This window comes from Mobula birostris, chromosome 19 (genome assembly GCF_030028105.1).
Source record: "Mobula birostris isolate sMobBir1 chromosome 19, sMobBir1.hap1, whole genome shotgun sequence".
NCBI classification, from domain to species: domain Eukaryota; kingdom Metazoa; phylum Chordata; class Chondrichthyes; order Myliobatiformes; family Myliobatidae; genus Mobula; species Mobula birostris.
In genome coordinates this window covers 63,439,363-63,457,943 of record NC_092388.1, presented here as the reverse complement: position 1 = coordinate 63,457,943, position 18,581 = coordinate 63,439,363, and the positions used below count along the sequence as shown (strand labels likewise).

Genomic DNA, 18,581 nt, shown 5'->3' with positions numbered 1-18,581 from the left:
CCCAAGAGACCGGGCCCTCTGCCCTTAGCTATCACTAGCCTGGCTTCAGCCTTCTGACCCTTGGCTGAAATGTCCACATATAACACCTCTAAATGAGGTATGGGCTGCCCCGTATAGGTCCTAGGTTTGAGCTTTGATGGTCTAATGGGAGGCAGGTTGAACCCCCATGTCCTCCTGTAGGTCTCCTCACTAATGACCAATGCAGTAGCCCCTGAATCAATCTCAAACTTAATGTCCTTTCCCCTGACTCTGACTGTGGCATAATATGGTTCAGGTGGTTCCTCATCTGTTTCCATTTCAAACATGTTGTAGGCACATGCTGCCTCTTCATCTGCTTCTTCTAGATGGTGTGTGGCTGCCTGAGCCTGTTGAGCTTTCCCCTGCCCAGGCTTAACCTTACCTTTTGAACTCCTGCACTTTTTAGCTAAATGTCCCTTTTTGCTACAAGAATGGCAGACAGTATCTTTGAATTTGCAATCATTTGCATAGTGTGTCCCTCCACACCGGAAACGTTCCACCCGCTTTGCCTGTTTACCATTCTCCCTCCTGACTTGGTGCACTGCTGCCGACTGCAATTCCCATGTCCTTTCCGGATATCCTTGACATTATTAGTAGCCATCTCCATGCCTTGGGCAATCTCTAAAGCTTTCTTGAAAGTCAACGGTGGGGTTTCCCCTAACAGGCAGCGTTGTATGCTGTCATTATTAATGCCGCATACCAATCTATCACAGAGCATGATTTCCAACACCACTCTGAAACCACAATGCTCCGACAGCTGCCAAAGCTCAGCCACAAAATCGGCCACAGACTAACCTGGCTTCTTGAAACGACTTTGAAACTTACATCGTAGGACTATCACAGAAGGTTTCGGATTGTAGTGGTTCCCCACGAGCTTGACCAGTTCGTCATATGGAATGTCCCCCGGTTTCCGCGGCGTAGCTAAATTCCTTATTAGCTTGTAAGTCTTTGCCCCACATACACTCAGGAGAATAGAGCGCTTCTTAGCCTCCTCAGTAATTCCATTAGCACAGAAAAAGTGTCCCAACCTTTCCTCATACTCCGGCCAGTGTTCCGTTACCTCCACAAATCCACTGATACTCCCAAATGTAGCCATCTGAACGGCAGGCCCCTTATCGGCGCTGCTGCTCCCGTCGAAACATGTCAACATGTCCACAAAACCAGTTTACCTCGTCACCAAAAATACGTGGTAACTTCTACTTCGAAAAAGGCACACTCGACAACTTCATGCCAAAGAAACAACTTTATTTCGAACGGCAAAACCATTATGTACATACAGAGGCTTTCACAACCCATACTGCGTGGCAGGAACACTATATACAGAGCCCACTGGAAGTAAAAAGAACGGAAGTGAAATCCCACCATTATCCTAATTAGCATTAACTTACTTTTAACAATGCTCACATTACAACAGGCCCAGCAGCACCTATTGAAGGAAAGGAATTGTCAACGTCTCAAGTCAACAACCCTGCATCAGGATTGAGAATAAAGAGGTAAAATGGCCAGCATAGAGAGGGAAGGATTCTGAGGTGGTTGTTAATCCAGCATCTGCAGTATCTTGTATCTCCAGGTTCAACACTGAACTGCCATACTTCCCTTGTGCACTGTTTCTGAAGGACATGAGAAGTGAAGTAGCGGGGGGTGGGGGGGAATGGGGGAGGTGCTGGTCTCTACAGTCAGTGCCAGGCATGATCAGCTGACTAACTTTTTATGGTGTTTCATGTTTATCTCTACTCTGCTATGTAACAAATCTTAAATGAGTCAATGTTAACACCACAAGTGGTGGTAAAAGAGCTGGAGCTGCTGCCTCTGAGCTTCAGTGACCCGTGATTGCTCCTGATCTCAGATGATGCCTGTGCTGACTTTACATGTTCTCCTTGTTGCTGCTCTATGGGTCTTCTTCCACATCCCAAAGATGTACTGGTTGGTTATTTGATTACTGCAAATTATATGTTACTAGCAAAAAGAAACAAAACGGATCTGTCCAAAGGCATACTGGTTGGTAGGTTAATTGATCATTGTAAATTGCCCCATGATTAGACCAGGGTTAAATTGGGGTGTTGTTGGGCAACATGGTTCAAAGGGCTGGAAGGGCCTATTCTGCACTGTATCACAGTAAATAAATAAATAAATTAAGACCTGAGGGAGAGTGCTGAGATACAGGAAAAATAAGATTGATGTGTTTACACTGCTGGGACATGCCAGTGCATAGACCTGATAGGATGAATGTTCTCCTTTATCACAGGAGATATTTATAGAGGATCTTTAACATGGTTAAATACCTCATGGGATTTCATAGGAATGTGATTAAACAAATATTTTTTAACAATCTAAATTAATTCAGGTGAAGACTAAATGCTGGGTGTAAGGAAGTTTCTTAAGAAAAGGTTGAAAGTCAACACCATCAGAAAAACAACATTGCCTCGGTAAAGCTCTCAGTGTTGGCCAGGGCTCTCTGGGCCACAGGCTCTCAGGTGAGAATCTAAAATGTGACTTTTGGCTTCCTTGATCTGCCTAGTCAAAAGACCAGGGTGCCAACCTTTTTTGAATGCATTTGCTCCTTTTCCCTCCCCATCCATCCCATTCCCTACCCCCAGCTGCCCCCCTCCTGGGTCCAACAAGTAGTTTGAAGACTGTGGTCAGATTTGAGAGATAATTATTTCCGACATCTCATCCTATTTCAGAAGGCTGCAATTGGTAAGGATGCTGTACGACAGCTCTGTAGGCTGCTTCACGAATAGAGTACCTTACATAGAATGGATAGAATGTGGAGAGATGAGATGGGATTAGCAAAAATGGGTAGTTGACAGTCAGCACGGACTCAGTGGGCTGAAGGGCCTGTAACTGTGTAATCTCTCTGTCTTTCTATGACACTTGTGGTTGCCGCCTGATTATCTTGGGGTCTCAAAGTGCTGCAGGAATAGCACCCATTTCCAAGTATTAGAAAAGGGCTTTTCCAACAGTGCGGAAATTAAACAGCAACAATCCTCTCATTACCTTCTTCAGTGTTGGCCAAAGAAGGAACTCGGTACAATACTTTTCACAGTTACTTAAGGGTTACAGGGGATTGCAGTGTCAACTCCTCTGCCTCTGTACAATGCTCTCTCAACTCACTTACATGTTCAATGAGTTTCAGAGAGTTCAGATAAACATATACATCCTGGGTTAAAGAGTGAAACCAATAGCCCTTACAGGGCAAACATGAAAAAGTCTTATAGGGCTATAGGATAGGGAAATTCAGGCAGCTTCTAGAGTAGGTTTCATGGTCGGCACAACATATGGGACGAAAGGCCTGTAATGTGCTGTAGATTTTCTATGTTCTAATAGCATGCCAGTTGCATGGAACATGCAGTGATGGTGTGAAATACCAACTTCACCTCCCCAGCTGGGGAATTTCCTGGTGCTGTCCAATGTGTACAAGTTCATTGTGAAAGTAGATGTACATAGGTTAGATATCCAAGCCCCTGATTGTGTAATAACCCCCCTTACATATCCCCACCAACTGCCTGCACATCATACAGCTCCGCCATCTTCTCCTCTCATCTATATTTGGTTGTCTTTCACTTGCTTCTCAAATTCTTTTCAGTTCAGATTCACTGCAGCACCTGGCAACATTCTAAGATTCTTACCTTAATCCAGTACTATCTTTTCAATATCATTGGTTGGATAAGAATGCAATGCTTTCCTGTAGGGATTTTATAGCCAATTCATATTCAGATTAGTTTATTGCCACATATATTACTGTGTAACAGTTTTAGGCATATATATCTATATACAGCTAGATACTTTTGCACAGTACCGTATTTATTTGTCAATGTGGAGCAGAGAGTGAGTCTGTAAATCTGGCAGGAACAAAGGATATTGGAAATGGTGAGGATGGAGCTCCACAGGAGGGGTGTGGAACAGGTGGCAGAGAAGGAGTGCTGGGGTGGAGGAGGTGGTTGCGTGGGTGCAGGCTCACCCAGCCCTGAGACACCAGGTAAGGTAATTTAATTCCAAACAATTGGTTTGTTGATAATTACAGAATGTCCCTCTGATGTTGCCCACTCTCTCCCCTCTCCTTTCCCCTTTTCCCAACCATAATTTCCCTCCCCCTGTCTCCTTCCCATTCTCGGTCTACAACAGAAACCCATATCAGAATCAAGTTTCATATTTGCTATGAATTTTTTTTTTGCCAGCATAACAGTGCAATCCATAAAATTACTACAGTACTGTACAAAAGCCTTAGGCACCCTAGCTATATATATGCGTCTAAGGCATTTGCACAGCACTGTACACTAGGATGCAATGAAATTCCTTGTATGCATGAAGCTCACAGACTAAACAGTATTATATGGTTATAATAAATGTAATGATCAGTGCAAGACCTATTGTGCAAAGTGGTCCAAAGTGTAACAGAATGGTGCAAAGTGTAGTAATGCAATCTGAAGTGACAATAACTGAATAACCAAATGAAGTAGAATTAAGAGTCCGAGAATATGGCAGCACCACTGGGAAGAGGATGTCAATGAGATGATTGGTTCACAAGTCTGATAGAGGTGGGGAAGAAGCTGTTCCTTAGTCTAGACATCTGGGCTTTCGGGCTCCTGTATTATCTCCCAGAAGAAAGAAGATAGGAATTGAAATGTGATGAGTTGCATCCACTGAGATTTTTTTACATAAAGCTAATTACCTACTTCTTATTGTTTATTCATTAATTCTGGTTTCCCATTTAGCTTTATAAGCTATGCCCCATGAGCCCATTTAACTCTTATTTTTTAACCTTATGGCTTAAGTTTAGTTTAACAAAATGCAATGTTTTTACTATGATCACCTTCCCAAGAGGCAAGCCGTTAATAGGATTGCTTGGTCAATCTGTCACAAGGCGAAGATGGTAGCACTGTTAGTGTAAAGGTATCTAGAGACCTTGAGCAATGATAAGGAGACATAAGATCACATATCACTATTGTGGCTGGGGAATTGGAGTTCAATAAATAAGAACTGAAATAAAAAGAAACTTCTATCAGTAATGGTGCCAACAAGTAACACCAGGTCATTGGTTCAGTAATTTTATTTGAGGAAAGAACCCTGAACCCATCAGGTGTAAATTTGACTCTATATTTAGAGCAATGTGTCTGATTGCCCTCTGAAATGTTAGAAACTGAAACCATCTCTACATGACTGGGTTCCATTTTTCATAAGTCAGAAACAGAGTGTGGGAGAGGATCACAGAGACAGCTGTGACAGGAGTGCAAGAAGGTGTGGGAAGAGTGGCCACCCACTGGCCCCATGGTCTCAGTAAGTCAATGAATCTGCTCAGCATTCCCAGCTCTGCTGGGCTAGACCCAGCCCCTCATTACTGCAGTTCGTTCACATGTATAGGTGTTCATGAGCCGGGTGTTTGTAACCTAGGGAGGGCCTGTACAAATCAATAAAACAAAAACAAAAAAAAAACAAAACAGACAGCAGAGTACCTAGACTTGGATAAAAGGGCCCCAACCTGAGCCAATCCTGAAACTGGCAGACCCAACCCAGACATTGTCACTTCTATCTAATAGTATTATAGGCCCTTCTATCATCAGTGTTACAGTCACTCTCACCCACTACAGCTGAAAGAAGTAAAGGTGCACAGTCAGGAATCAATGGTTCCAAGAATCCTTAAATTTGACTCTGGACTCAAGGCATCAAATCAAACAACTACATTGTACAACATAGAACGGTACAGCTCAGGAATATGCCTTTCATCCCATTATGTTGTGCAAAAATAACTAGACTAGTAATTTAGAGTTGACTAAACTAATCCCTTCTGCCTACATAATGTCACTTATTCTACTGCTGTCTGAAATGTACATGACATATCAGCTGGCTTCCACATGTTGCAGTGATGACACAACCCTTGCTTCACTTTCCCCATGAAAATTAATGTTTATTTAATAATTTTATTAAATTAAAACTGTACATAAAATACATGTTTTATTAATATATTTTAAAATTGGTAACTATGCATTTCTAGCTTTTAGTTTTTTAATGTCCTCACATAGAGAAATTAGGAATAACTCCATCCATCAACTTAATTTTATACCTGTTATTTTAAGTTTATATGCTTTTATCTTCACTCAGCTCTCTGCCTCCTGCTTCTTTGTGCTTCCTTTCTCTGCTGCTTTATTCTCAGTTCTTGTCCCTTATGCTTTTTTATCCCGTCTGCTATTTTCTCACTTTCTGCTGTTGTCCATGCTCCCTTTACCCTCTGCAGTTGCTGTTATGTAGGGGAGGCTGTAGTGGAGTTCCACGTGCCATGCCAATGGATTTGTGTTGCTGTTTGCATGAGCAAACAAACAGAACTGGAGCTATAAACAGGACACACTTTATTTCGGGCAACAACTGATCTGTAGTACCTGATACAACTATGTAACAGAGTCACATTACATTGTGCAACAGCCAAGGTGGCCACTCTTTGTGAGTTGCTCTCAGAGGATCTATTTCTTATGATTGTTCACCTCTCTTAAATATCAATTCCATGATTGCAAGAAATCGTACCAATGCTCTCTTCAATCTTCTGATTACTAGAAGCAACTAATCTCACATCCCAACTCCCAGACCCAAACGGAACCAACCAAAACTTTTTATTGTATCTCAGTACATGTGATGATAACAAACCAATTCCAATTTAAATCACTTCTTAAATAGTTACACAGACATAACACTTCACACAACATCCTCTTTAAAAAGAACAAACTTACATAAACCAGTAAGTGTTTTCAGATACAAAATTATTTGAATGACTAACTGTTTATACAAAAATGTGTAAATTCAATCAACCCTAATTCAATTAAAATTTTTATCTGTTCATTCCCTGAACTCTATCATCTCATACTAGCATCTAAGGCTTTGGTTTCTCACTTTGTATGTGGTTTCTTATGTTGATACAACTGTCCTAAAACTACTGTGGGTTAGTTACCTCATGACATTCACATGGAGTACAAACTCTTCTCTCCAGAAGAGACCCCACCCCTCTATCACACCACAGTCCTGAGATTTCTAATTAAAGCACTGATTTAAACCTATATCTTCCATGGCCACATTGATCAAGATCTAGCTTGTAGCTCTGATCTCCCAGTGTCTGCTAGCTGGAGACTCTCCAGCACCCCTTCACATATGGTTGATCTCCTCTCCTAGAGTATGTGCGGCTCCTACCTTGCACTGACAGTGAAATTTTTAAAAGCACATTGCCTCAGCTGGAGTGAGTCTGTCCAGTTTACACCAATGATCATCAGTGCATTACTGGCCTTGACATAATTACCTGAACTCTCAAGGCTTCATGATCCCTTACGTGTGTAACTGTACCACCTTGCTCACTTCGATAGAAAATGGTTGCTGTATCTCAGATACATATCCAGGCTTCTTGCAGCCTGACTCTGGATTATCAATTTCCACATCTATAGATGCTTCCTTGGTGAGCAGGGTGGCATTGGAAGTATTTGTCTTTATCATTCTCCTTGGGTCTGCATTTCTTTCTCTTACCCCTTCCCCTGCCTCTAAGCTTCTAGACTATGTTTCCTAGAATCCATAGCAGAACTTCCACTGAATTTTCATAAAGCCCAAGGACTTTGATCCCTGAAATAACTATTCTACTCTGCCCCATGCTTGGCAATGGTCCGCAAATAAAACACTGTCCCTGCTTTATCCCACCCTTATTGGCTTCCACCTCTGTTCAGGGGATAAACTTGTGACCTAAATCTGTTGTAAGCCCATTGACTCTCACAGATTCCTTATAACTATTCCTCCCATCATGTGCTTTTTGCAAATATTTTGTCTCATAGGTCAGTTTCTCTGGCTCATGGTAGCTATGCTATGCTGCTCTATTATTTCTGAATGTGTTTCTTTTCCAGGACATAGGAGCCCATATTCCAAGTGAGAAGTCAAAGCCTTTGGTGCTGCTGTGAGATGATAGATTTCAGGGAATGAACAGATAAAAGCATCAATTGAATTTAGATTTGATCGAATTTACAAATTTTTATATAATCATTCAAATAAATTTGTGCCTGAAAACACTTGACGGTTGCAGGGCTCTCACTAATTGCGGAGACAGAAGTAAAATTTAATGACTCTGGCTGATATTGTCATGGTCCGGATCGGGGTCTCTTTAAATTTACTTTGTTTATGTTACGATCCGGACTGTTGACTCCCTGTTTCCCTTTGGTTCCCTGTTTTCCTGTGTCCCTCGGCCTTGGTGATTAGAGGCAATTTACTTTCGGCTGATCCAGTAACTTATAGTCTCCGGCTTTCAGCTGTTCGGCGCGAGAGCATCTGCAAAGTTACCAAAGGTACGGCGTGCCAATGTCATCTGGCCAGAGCAAGCCTAGTCTCTGCCTGAAGCGAGTGCCGGTAACTTGCCTTTCCTCACCGGAGGACCCCTGTCAAGTTACCTTGCCGAAGTGAGCCTGCAAAGCTTCCTCACTGAGTTGGGTCCGTCAGTTAACCTGCCGGAGGGAATCAAGAACCGCTGTCTACTGTTCCTGGGCCAAGTCGAGAGCTTGCCTCTACCCAGAGGCTCCAAGTCAGGTCCTGGCTCCAGCGGCATCCACATACCGTGTCAAGTCCCACCCCTGGCGGCATCCAGGTTCCGAGTCAAGTCCTGGTCCTGGCGGCATCCAAGTTCCAAGTCAAGTCCTGGTCCTGGTGGCATCCAAGTTCTGAGTCAAGGTCCAGCCCTGGCGGCATTCAAGTGCCGAGTCAAGTCCTGGCCCTGGTGGTCTGTGATTCCTGTCCTACCCTGCTGTCTGAATCCTTTCTCTGTCCCTCTCACCTCTAGCCCTCATCTGCAGCCCTTGCCTGCATTTCGGTCTAGTTCTATCACCAGAGCTAGATAGGTACTGTCTGGTGTTCTTTCGTGGTGGTCTTGTCTCGTCCTCGCCTCCGTGGGGTAAGTCAGGCCGTCTTGCCGTTGCCCTGCAGGGGGTTGTCATGATTCCCGGCCCTATGTCCTGTACCCAAGGAGGGGTCCCGGCTCTCTGTTCTGTGTGCGAGTCCCGGCCCTATGTCCTGTACCCAAGGAGGGGTCCCGACTCTGTGCATGTGTCCATGGTTCCATGTACCTGCTCTCCCGAGACCGAGGCTCTGTTTTTCCATGTTCCTCCTCTCCCTAGCCTGTGTCATGTCCATGCCTAGTTCTGGGGTCTGAGCCCGAGGCAAGACCCAGGTACTGGGTCCTTTCCCAGTCCCTGGCTCGGAGTCCATACCGTAGCCTCTTCATGTCACCTCTAGTTCTGGGATCCGATTCCTAGTCCTCGCCCAGACCCTTCTCTCAGCCTAGTCGTAGTCCTGAGTCCTTGTCCTAATCCTGCTTCTGCTTTGCTCTCCTGGTATCAAACAATAAACTCAATTTAATGAACCTCACAAGATGTGTCTTGCATTTGGGTCCACCCTTGCTCCCAATGCCCCACTATTGTGACAGATATCTTGTTCGTCAGCCTTGTCTTGTTCTACTTTTCATGCTCTTACTCCCTCATCATCTTCTCCCACTCAAAATGAGATTACCTTTTCAGCCCAGTATCCTCTTCTGTCCAATTCCTCTTCTGTGCAATTTCAAACATCCCCAGTATAATGGGACATATTCCCCTACTCCATCCTTTCCAATTTCAAGGGGTCCATTCCCTTTGGGAAATATAGTTCATTGCTCCGTCTCTTCCAGTGCTCTTCTTGTGGCACCTTCCCTTGCAAAGCCAGGAGATGCAACATTTTTCCCTTCACTGCCCACCAATCAGGGAATAAACCCCCCGTTCAACATGAAGCACTGAGTCATTTGTATATTTCTTCCAACTAATGCAATTACAGCATTCTGCAGTAGAGTGAAAAACTACTTTAGAGGATGTTTCCATTTGGTCAATGACCCCGAGATACCTGTCACTTTAATTATCTGTATCTTTCCTATTCTGACATTTTGTTCTTCACCTCTTACCCTGCTACAATAAATTACAATGTAAGCTCATCAGCTGAGTAAGCACATTGCAGCCTTCAGGATTCTATAGTGAACTCAATCTTTTCCAGTAATCACTATTTCCTGCACTTTCTTTTCAGACTTCCAGTCTCCACAACTGAGTTATAATTATGCAGATCCTACCTGGAGTTCCTGTAGACCAGGGGTTCACAAAATTTTTTATGCCATGGATCCCTACAGTTAACTGATGGGGTCCATGGACCCAAGGTTGGGAACCCTTGCTCTAGACTAACCTTAACTTCCCATCTATTCACCTTACCACTTCTGCTTTTCACAATAGTTGCTTTTTTGCTATTTAACTAAGGGGAGGGATTATAATTCCACCCCTACACTGTCCTATCCTTTGGTTCTTTTCTCCCCTCCAGCCCTCCAGTACCCCCCCCCCATTCTGTATCCTATCATTGGTATATCTCTTAACATTTCCAGTTCTGACAAACATTCACTGGTTTTCTCTTCACAAATGCTGCCTGACCTGCTGAATGTCCCAATCTCTGCTGTTTTTGTTGATCTGTTCACAATCTTGGTGTCATATTCCATTCCTTTTCGAGTTTCAGACCATATCTCTGGGGCACCTATTCATGTCTATGGCATCACAGAGTTTGATCATGCCTCCAAACTTCTGCAGTACCTTTAGACATTTTTGCATTTTTGGTGTCTTGCTTCCTATTAATAAATCGGGATCCTCTACAATGCTGCTGCTTCTGTCGTCACTTTCACTGACTGCCACATTGACCCACTTCCTCCGTGCCTGCTGACAAGTGTTTAAGTTCCTCCCCTTTCCATCTCTATAATCTCCCTACAACCCATCATTCTATTCTAGTCTGAGGGATATCCCCAAATCACACTATTTCTGGCGACCGCGCTTTTGACTGACAAAACTTAATTAAGGTCCCTTTTCTCCCCCTTAAAATCCGCCTATGAGGATCGACACGAACCCCTCTCTTCTCCTAATATGTCATATTTTAATTGATGACGCCCTAGGGACGTTTTACAATATTAAAAGCGCTACACTGATGGAAATAGTAGTGGAATTCAGTGGCTGATAAATTGCTGTCTCTTTTATTTGCGTTGCGTGGGCGGGTCTTTCCGTGTTTGGTTGTATATGTGTGTGGACTCATTGTGCGGGAGACGCGGGAGGGATTTTCCTGTTCTGGGTTGCCTGCAACTTCTCGCGTCCGATGTCTTGCCATTGTGTGTCTGTGTGCGTGTGTTTGCTTGTGCATCCCTTTGCATTGAGTGCTGGGGGAGGGGGGTGGGGGGGTTGGAGGGGCTGCAGTGGCGTTGAGTGCTGTCGCCGGTACCTCTATTAATGGCGGCCTCTCCAACAGAGCAAGCAGATCGCCGGCTCATCCGCAGAGTCAGGTCCAAGAGCGATACGCCCTACCTCGCCGAGGCTAGAATATCCCTCAACGTGGAAACAGGTACTGACCGAAACAATGCAGCAAGCCGAGCGACGTGCATTAAATCCGCTGACGTTATAGTGAAGAGAAGGAATCGTCTTTGTGTGTGCTTTGGGTATAGAAGCTGTTTGAAGGAGGTACAATTTTCCCGCTGCCGCTATTTATTGTTAGATGAGATGTGTTTTTTGACTTGAATTGCACCTTTTTATTTTTTCTGTGTGGACTTGTACCTAAAGGCGAGTGGTAAGTGGGCGCCAAGCGCTGATGGAGGTGAGGATCGCTTGTTTATTTCTTTGTCCCGCTCAAGATGTCATTGGGAGGCAGATGTGCCGAAGTTACCCGGAGCCGAGCCGCTGTGTGGCTGCGCTGCGGATGCACATCCGCCGCCAGCCTCGCCTGCATCAGCACCCGACCGCTGGGCATTAGCTGTCTGGACAAGACTGACCGCAGCAGCCTTCCTGCAGCTTGCTAAGCAAGGAGGATTGTTAACCTACCGTGACAATTTTATTATCACTGAGAAATCCAAATGGCTTCCCAAGTACATCTCCATAACTCGCGGTCAGTGTTTTTGTTTCTGGAATTGGAGGAGGTAGACTTGAACGTGAGCTGAAATTTGAGAGTTTACTGTCGTTTTAGAGTTTAGTTGCTTTGGTACTATGTCAGGTATACCTTAAGTATCTAATGTGCTACTCTGCAGTTATACTGGTAAATAAGGACATTACGGAGAAGTTAAGTAATCTGTGTCTATCTTCTTGGAAGGAGAAATAGAAAATTTGGAAATAGTGGGTGCGGGGGAAACAACAGCCCGGGAACGATTGAGGCACTGAAAGACACTAGGACTAGTTTTTGTTAGTTTAGCAGTTGAGACATTATGGGACTAAACTGCAGTAAATCCCCATCACCTGATGATCTGAAGCCTATAGTTATGAGCCTGGAAGATGACAACTATAATGGTACTATACAAGAAAGAGTGCGGGTTTTTGGAGAATGGGGTTCTACAGATCACATAACCTGACATCAGGAGAGAAGAAACCTTTGCAATTATTACAAAGGAAGATGTACATGGTACACCTCGTCTTACCAACACCAAATTTACCTATAGCCTGTACTTATGGACAAGTGTTCGGGAGGTGGACAGGATGGATTTACTGGCTGCGGCGGGGCTGCAGGTATCTTCTACCACGTGGGAATTCCGTTTCCGGACACATTTTCCAACTGGGTTATGATTAGCTTCCAGGAATAGAACCTTGCTAGGAAGTCTCTACACTTCAAAAACAATAATAAGACTGGGTGGAGTCAACATGGATCTATGAAAAGGAAAACATGTCTGGAAAATTTCTTTCTGAAGTTACATATAGCAGAATAGACCCTTGGTGATATATCAGAAGGCCTTTGATAAGGTTTCATGTGTGAATTGTGAACTTTGATGTGAGAGGTTACTGATAATATTAATTACTGGGATGGACTGAAGTCTGGTTCAATACCAGAATGCAGGGACTAGATTTTCAGGTTGAGACCATGACCAATGGGGTGCCACAGAGATGAGGGCTATGGCAGCCTCTGTTTTCTTGTTTGTATCACCAATTTGAGTAGGTAGGAAACAGTTTCAAGGTCCAATGTAATTAAACTGCAGGGAAATAATCCGCGGGAAAACTTAAAATTATCTATGCGTGTTTTCTTTATTCTCGTTCAGTTGATATTTTATAAAGCATTGCTTTTAAGCCCATAATGTTGCACACTGAATTATGGTTGCACAATATGTGCTTCAAGTGGAAGTTTTGAATCATTGTTCTGTTGTATAGATTAGGGTGTTAACATTATAGGCTGTAGAAGTGGGTTTGGGAAGGTGGTGTATTCTTTTCCTTGTTTTATCTAATCATGGTTCATTGTTGATGGATTTGAGATGAAATGTTAACTTACTGCTGACTGGAAAATGCCCTGTGCAGAAGATTCTTCAGGTTTTTTTGGCTTTCTGCAGAAGTTAGCACCAGGACAAGAGAGAGATGATATTTGTACTTATGTAACTTGGGAAGGAACTGAAATTAAAGCCAGTATACTAGTGGGAATGCAAACCAGATGAAAAACATTTAAATGGGAAGACAATTGACAGAACTATTGGGCACATAGAAAAAGAACTTCATTCATTGTGACAGTGAAAGCATAGTTCAAAGAGAAGATAAATTTTACTTAATATATTTAGTGAATTGAATTCCTCTTTACCATTTTTGGTCAACCAATTCTTTAATGACTTTATCATCTGTAGTGGCCGGACTTGCTTACTTTTCCTTGGAACAGAGCTGACTTTGTAATTAAAGTTGCAGACTCTATAAATTCATCTCATTGCTGCAAAGATAATGATGTGCACACTTCAATTGTAACTGTAAGTGTGCGGGGGACTAATTACTGTTCCAAATGATTCACAGAATTGATATTTTGAAGACATTTTGAACATTCTAGCAGTTTTTCTTTGCATTCTCTTTTACAGATAACTATCTGTGAATATTAGTTGCTATTATGAGATGCATGTTATATTTGAAAGTACACTGTGAGGCAAATGATAAATACCTGCAATTTTATTGAATGAATTGCCATCATCCATTTTCATCCACTTATTTGCATCCATATCATATCTTAATGGAAATTTTATTATGCAATAAATACAAATTACAGTGGTCTATTTTTAAACAACTATCTAAACAAAATATGTTTCTATTGTGCAAGTGTGATTTTTACTTAAAAGCAACCATTACTTGAATTTATAAAAGAAAACTTGTTACAGGAAGTTTTATCTCATTTATACAGCTTGCTGTGGAGTGTGGATTTTGCACAATTTTTGTTTAGAAATATTTCAAGTAGGTGCTTAAAATGAAGAAAGTACAAATTACCTTTTTATTCTTTGTTCAAACCTCATAACAGTGAAGAAAAACAAAAAAAAGGACGCAGGGCAGGATCGGAGGAAGCATTTAAAGAGGTTGCAAATCCAGGTGAACACTTTTAATTTATCTCTTGAGTTACCTTTAACTTTAGTCATCTTTAAAAGTCTCCTGTCCATCCTGCCCTCCTTCCTATTTTACATCACTCCAATCTTAGTGAATTGTTTTAAGGAGATTTGTTTCTATTTCCTCTCAACTGGTCAGAACCAGCGCAATATTTTCATGGAATTATCTATTTATTATTTCTCAGTACAGTATATCACATTGCCAAGTGAGCGCAGAATGTCTATACTATGTACGAACAGATTTTTTTCAACCCTTTTCTCTGTTACTGAAGGTTAAATATGCAACTTAGTAGTTCAGCTGGTATTCCTTAAACAAATAACTTTTTACTGAGGTTTTGTTTTAGAGCTGCAAATATCAATATTTAGAGAAAAGATGTAAATAAAGTGGAAAGATTACAGAGAAAATTTACAAGAGGACCTGAGTTATAAGGAAAGATTTAGTAGGTTAAGACTTGATTCCTTGGAATGTAGAAGATTGAGGGGTGATTTGCTAGAGGTATAAAAAATTATGAGGGTATAGATAGAATAGATACAAGCAGACTTTTTCGACTGAGGTTGAATGGAACTACAAGTAGAGGTCATGGGTTAAGGGTGAAAGATGAAACTTTAAAGGAACATGAGAAACTTTGCTCAGGGTCGTGAGCATGTGGAAGGAGCTGCGAGCACAAGCGGTAGATACGAGCTCGATTTCAACACTTAAGAGAAGTTTCGATAGTTACTTGGTAGGGAAATGGAGTGCTATGGTCCCAGTGCAGGTCGATGGGAGCAGGCATTTTAAATGGTTCAGCTTGGACTAGATGGGCCAATGGGCCTTTTTCTGTGCTGTACCTTTCTATGATTCTATGACTCTTACTGCTGTTACAAATCATTTAACCAAATCTGCTTTTAAGGCTAACTAATAAATTGTTATCTGGTATATACAAATGTTTCTGAGATACTCTGGGAGAAAGTAGGTTCTTGAGAGCAATTGGCTAGATTGAACCCTCTGGACTCTGCACGACTGCATTTACTTCAGTTTGACTGACATTCCATGTGCCTCTTAGCTGCAGAGCCTGCCATTGCAGGTGCATGACCATTCCTGATTTGCTATCTGTATTGTAGTTCTTTGTTGTTAACTTGGCTGAGGCCACAGTTAGTTGTCGATGGCATGGATTACTAGTCTACTAGACAAGTGAGCACATTAGAAATAGATCAGTAATAGGCATTTTGTTTGCTGCTTCATCCATTACAATTATGCCTGTTTCACACTGACTATATCTCCTCCAATTCCTTTTATACCTAAAAGCACTTTGGCTCATGTCCTGTAAATTGTCAGTCATTGGCCAATTAAATGGAGGACTACAATGTTCCGTCACTTTCTGGTTGATGAAAATGCATCTACACCCTGATTGGCTGACATCTTATTTTAAACCATAAGATATTGAAGCAGAAGTAGGGCATTCAGCCCATCGAGTCTGCTCCACCATTCCATCATGGCTGATTTATTATCCTTCTCAACTCCATTTTCCTGCTTTCTCCCGGTAACATTTGATGCCCTGATTCATCAAGAGTTTAAATAGACCCACTGACTTGACCTGTACAGCTAAATCTGGCGATGAATTACACAGATTTACCACCATTTTGGCTAAAGAAATTCTTTCTTATCTGTTCTAAATAGATGTTCCTCAATTCTGAGGCGGTGTGCTCTGGTCCTAGACTTCCCCACGATAGGAAATATCCTCTCCACATCCACTCATCTCGGCCTTTCAGTATTCGATAGGTTTCAATGAGATCCCCTTCATTCTTCTAAACTCCAGTGAGTACAGGCCCAGAGCCATCAAATTGGCTTGGGTAAGTTGCATAACTCACCGGGACCAGACGAGATGTACCCCAGGCTATTGTGGAAGGTGAGGGAGGAGATTGCTGAGCCTCTGCCGATGATCTTTGCATCCTCAATGGGGACGGGAAAGATCAACCCTCCGGAAGATTGGAGGGTTGCAAATGTTGTTCCCTTATTCAAGAAAGGGAGTAGAGATAGCTCAGGAAATTATAGACCAGTGAGTCTTACTTCAGTGGTTGGTAAGTTGATGGAGAAGATCCTGAGAGGCAGGATTTATGAACATTTGGAGTGGCATAATATGATTAGGAATAGTCAACATGGCTTTGTCAAAGACAGGTTGTACCTTAAGAGCCTGTTTGAATTTTTTGAGGATGTGACTAAACATATATGATGAAGGCAGAGCAGTAAATGTAGTGTATATGGATTTCAGCAAGGCGTTTGATAAGATACCCCATGCAAGGCTTATTGAGAAAGTAAGGAGGCATGGGATGCAAGGGGACATTGCTTTGTGGATCCAGAATTGGCTTGTCCACAGAAGGCAAAGAGTGGTTGTAGACTGGTCATATTCTGCATGGAGGTTGGTGACCAGTGGTGTGCCTCAGGGATCTGTTCTGGGACCCCTAGTCTTCGTGATTTTATAAATGACCTGGATGAGGAAGTGGAGGGATGGGTTAGTAAATTTGCTGATGACACAAAGGTCGGGGTGTTGTGGATAGTGTGGAGGGCTTCAGAGGTTACAGCGGGACATTAATAGGATGCAAAACTGGGCTGAGAAGTGGCAGGTGGAGTTCAACCCATATAAATGTGAGGTGGTTCATTTTGGTAGGTCAAATATGATGGCAGCATATAGTATTAGTGGTAAGACTCTTGGCAGTGTGGAGGATCAGAGGGATCTTGGGGTCCGAATCCATAGGACACTCAAAGCTGCTGCATAAGTTAACTCTGTGGTTAAGAAGGCAAATGGTGCATTGGCCTTCATCAACCGTAGGATTGAGTTTCGGAGCCAAGAGGTAATGTCGCAGCTGTATAGGACCCTGGTCAGACCCCACTTGGAGTACTGTGTTCAGTTCTGGTTGCCTCACTACAGGAAGGATATGGAAGCCATAGAAATGGTGCAGAAGAGATTACAGGATGTTGCCTGGATTGGAGAGCATGCCTTATGAGAATAGGTTGAGTGAACTCGGCCTTTTCTCCTTGGAGCGACTGAGAATGAGAGGTGACCCGATAGAGATGAATAAGATGATGAGAGGCATTGATTGTGTAGGTAGTCAGAGTCTTTTTCCCAGGGCTGAAATGGCTAGCACGAGAGGGCACAGTTTTAATGTGCTTGGAAGTAGGTACAGAGGAGATGTTAGGGGTAAGTTTTTTTGCACAGAGAGTGGTGAGTGCGTGGAATGGGCTACTGGCGGTGGTGGTGGAAGCGGAAACGATAGGGTCTTTTAAGAGACTCTTGGATGGGTACATGGAGCTTAGAAAAATAGAGGGCTATGGGTAAGCCTAGGTAATTCTAAGGTAAGGACATGTTTGGCACAGCTTTGTGGGCAGAAGGGTCTGTATTGTGCTGTAGGTTTTCTAAGTTCTATGTTTCTATGTAAACTAGTCAATAATAAAAAGAGTGTACCAAAAGGGTTTTTCAGATATATAAAGAGTAAAAGAGAGACAAAAGTGGATTTTGGACCACTGGATAATAACACTGGAGAGGCAGTAATGGGGGACAAATAAATGGCGGGCAAACTGAATAACTATTTTGCTTCAGTCTTCACTGTGGAAGACACTAGGAATATGCCAGAAAAGCGAGTGTAAGAGGGGGGCAGAAGTGAGTGTAGTTGCTATTACTCAGGAGAAGGCGTCTGGGAAGCTGAAAAGTGTGAAGGTAGATAAGTCACTTGGATCAGATAGACGACACCCCAGGGTTCTGAAGGAGGTATAAATAGAGACTGTGGAGGCATTAGTAGTGATCTTTCAAGAATCACTGGATACTGGAATGATTTCCAATGATTAGAAAATTTCAAATGTCATTCCACTGTTTAAGGAGGAAAGAAGGCAGAAGAAAGAACATTATAGGCCTGACTTCAGTGGTTGGAAAGATGTTAAAGTCAGTTGTTAAGGATAAGGTTTCAGGGTACTTGGAGGCACATGATAAAATAGACCAAAGTCAGCATGGATTTTTAAAGGGGAAATCTTGCCTGACAAATCAGTTGGAATTCATTGAGGAATTAACAGGCAGGGTAGACAAAGGTGAGTCAGTGGATGTTGGTTATTTGGATTTTCAGAAGCCCTTTTTCAAGGTGCCACACATCAGGCTGCTTAATAAGATAAGAGCCTATGGTATTACAGGAAATGTACCAGTATGAATAGAAGATTGGCTAT

At 42.7% G+C, this 18,581-nt stretch overlaps 1 protein-coding gene across 1 annotated transcript in view; it reads left to right on the top strand.

Moving 5' to 3' along the window:
- Positions 1-3,959: 3,959 nt before the first annotated feature.
- phactr1 (phosphatase and actin regulator 1) overlaps positions 3,960-18,581 on the top strand; it is a 430,393-nt gene continuing 415,771 nt past the window's right edge. Inside the window, exons 1-2 of the mRNA XM_072283739.1 lie at positions 3,960-3,997; positions 11,323-11,415. The gene's annotated coding sequence lies outside the window, so the exon portion shown is untranslated. The remainder of the gene's footprint in view (positions 3,998-11,322; positions 11,416-18,581) is intronic.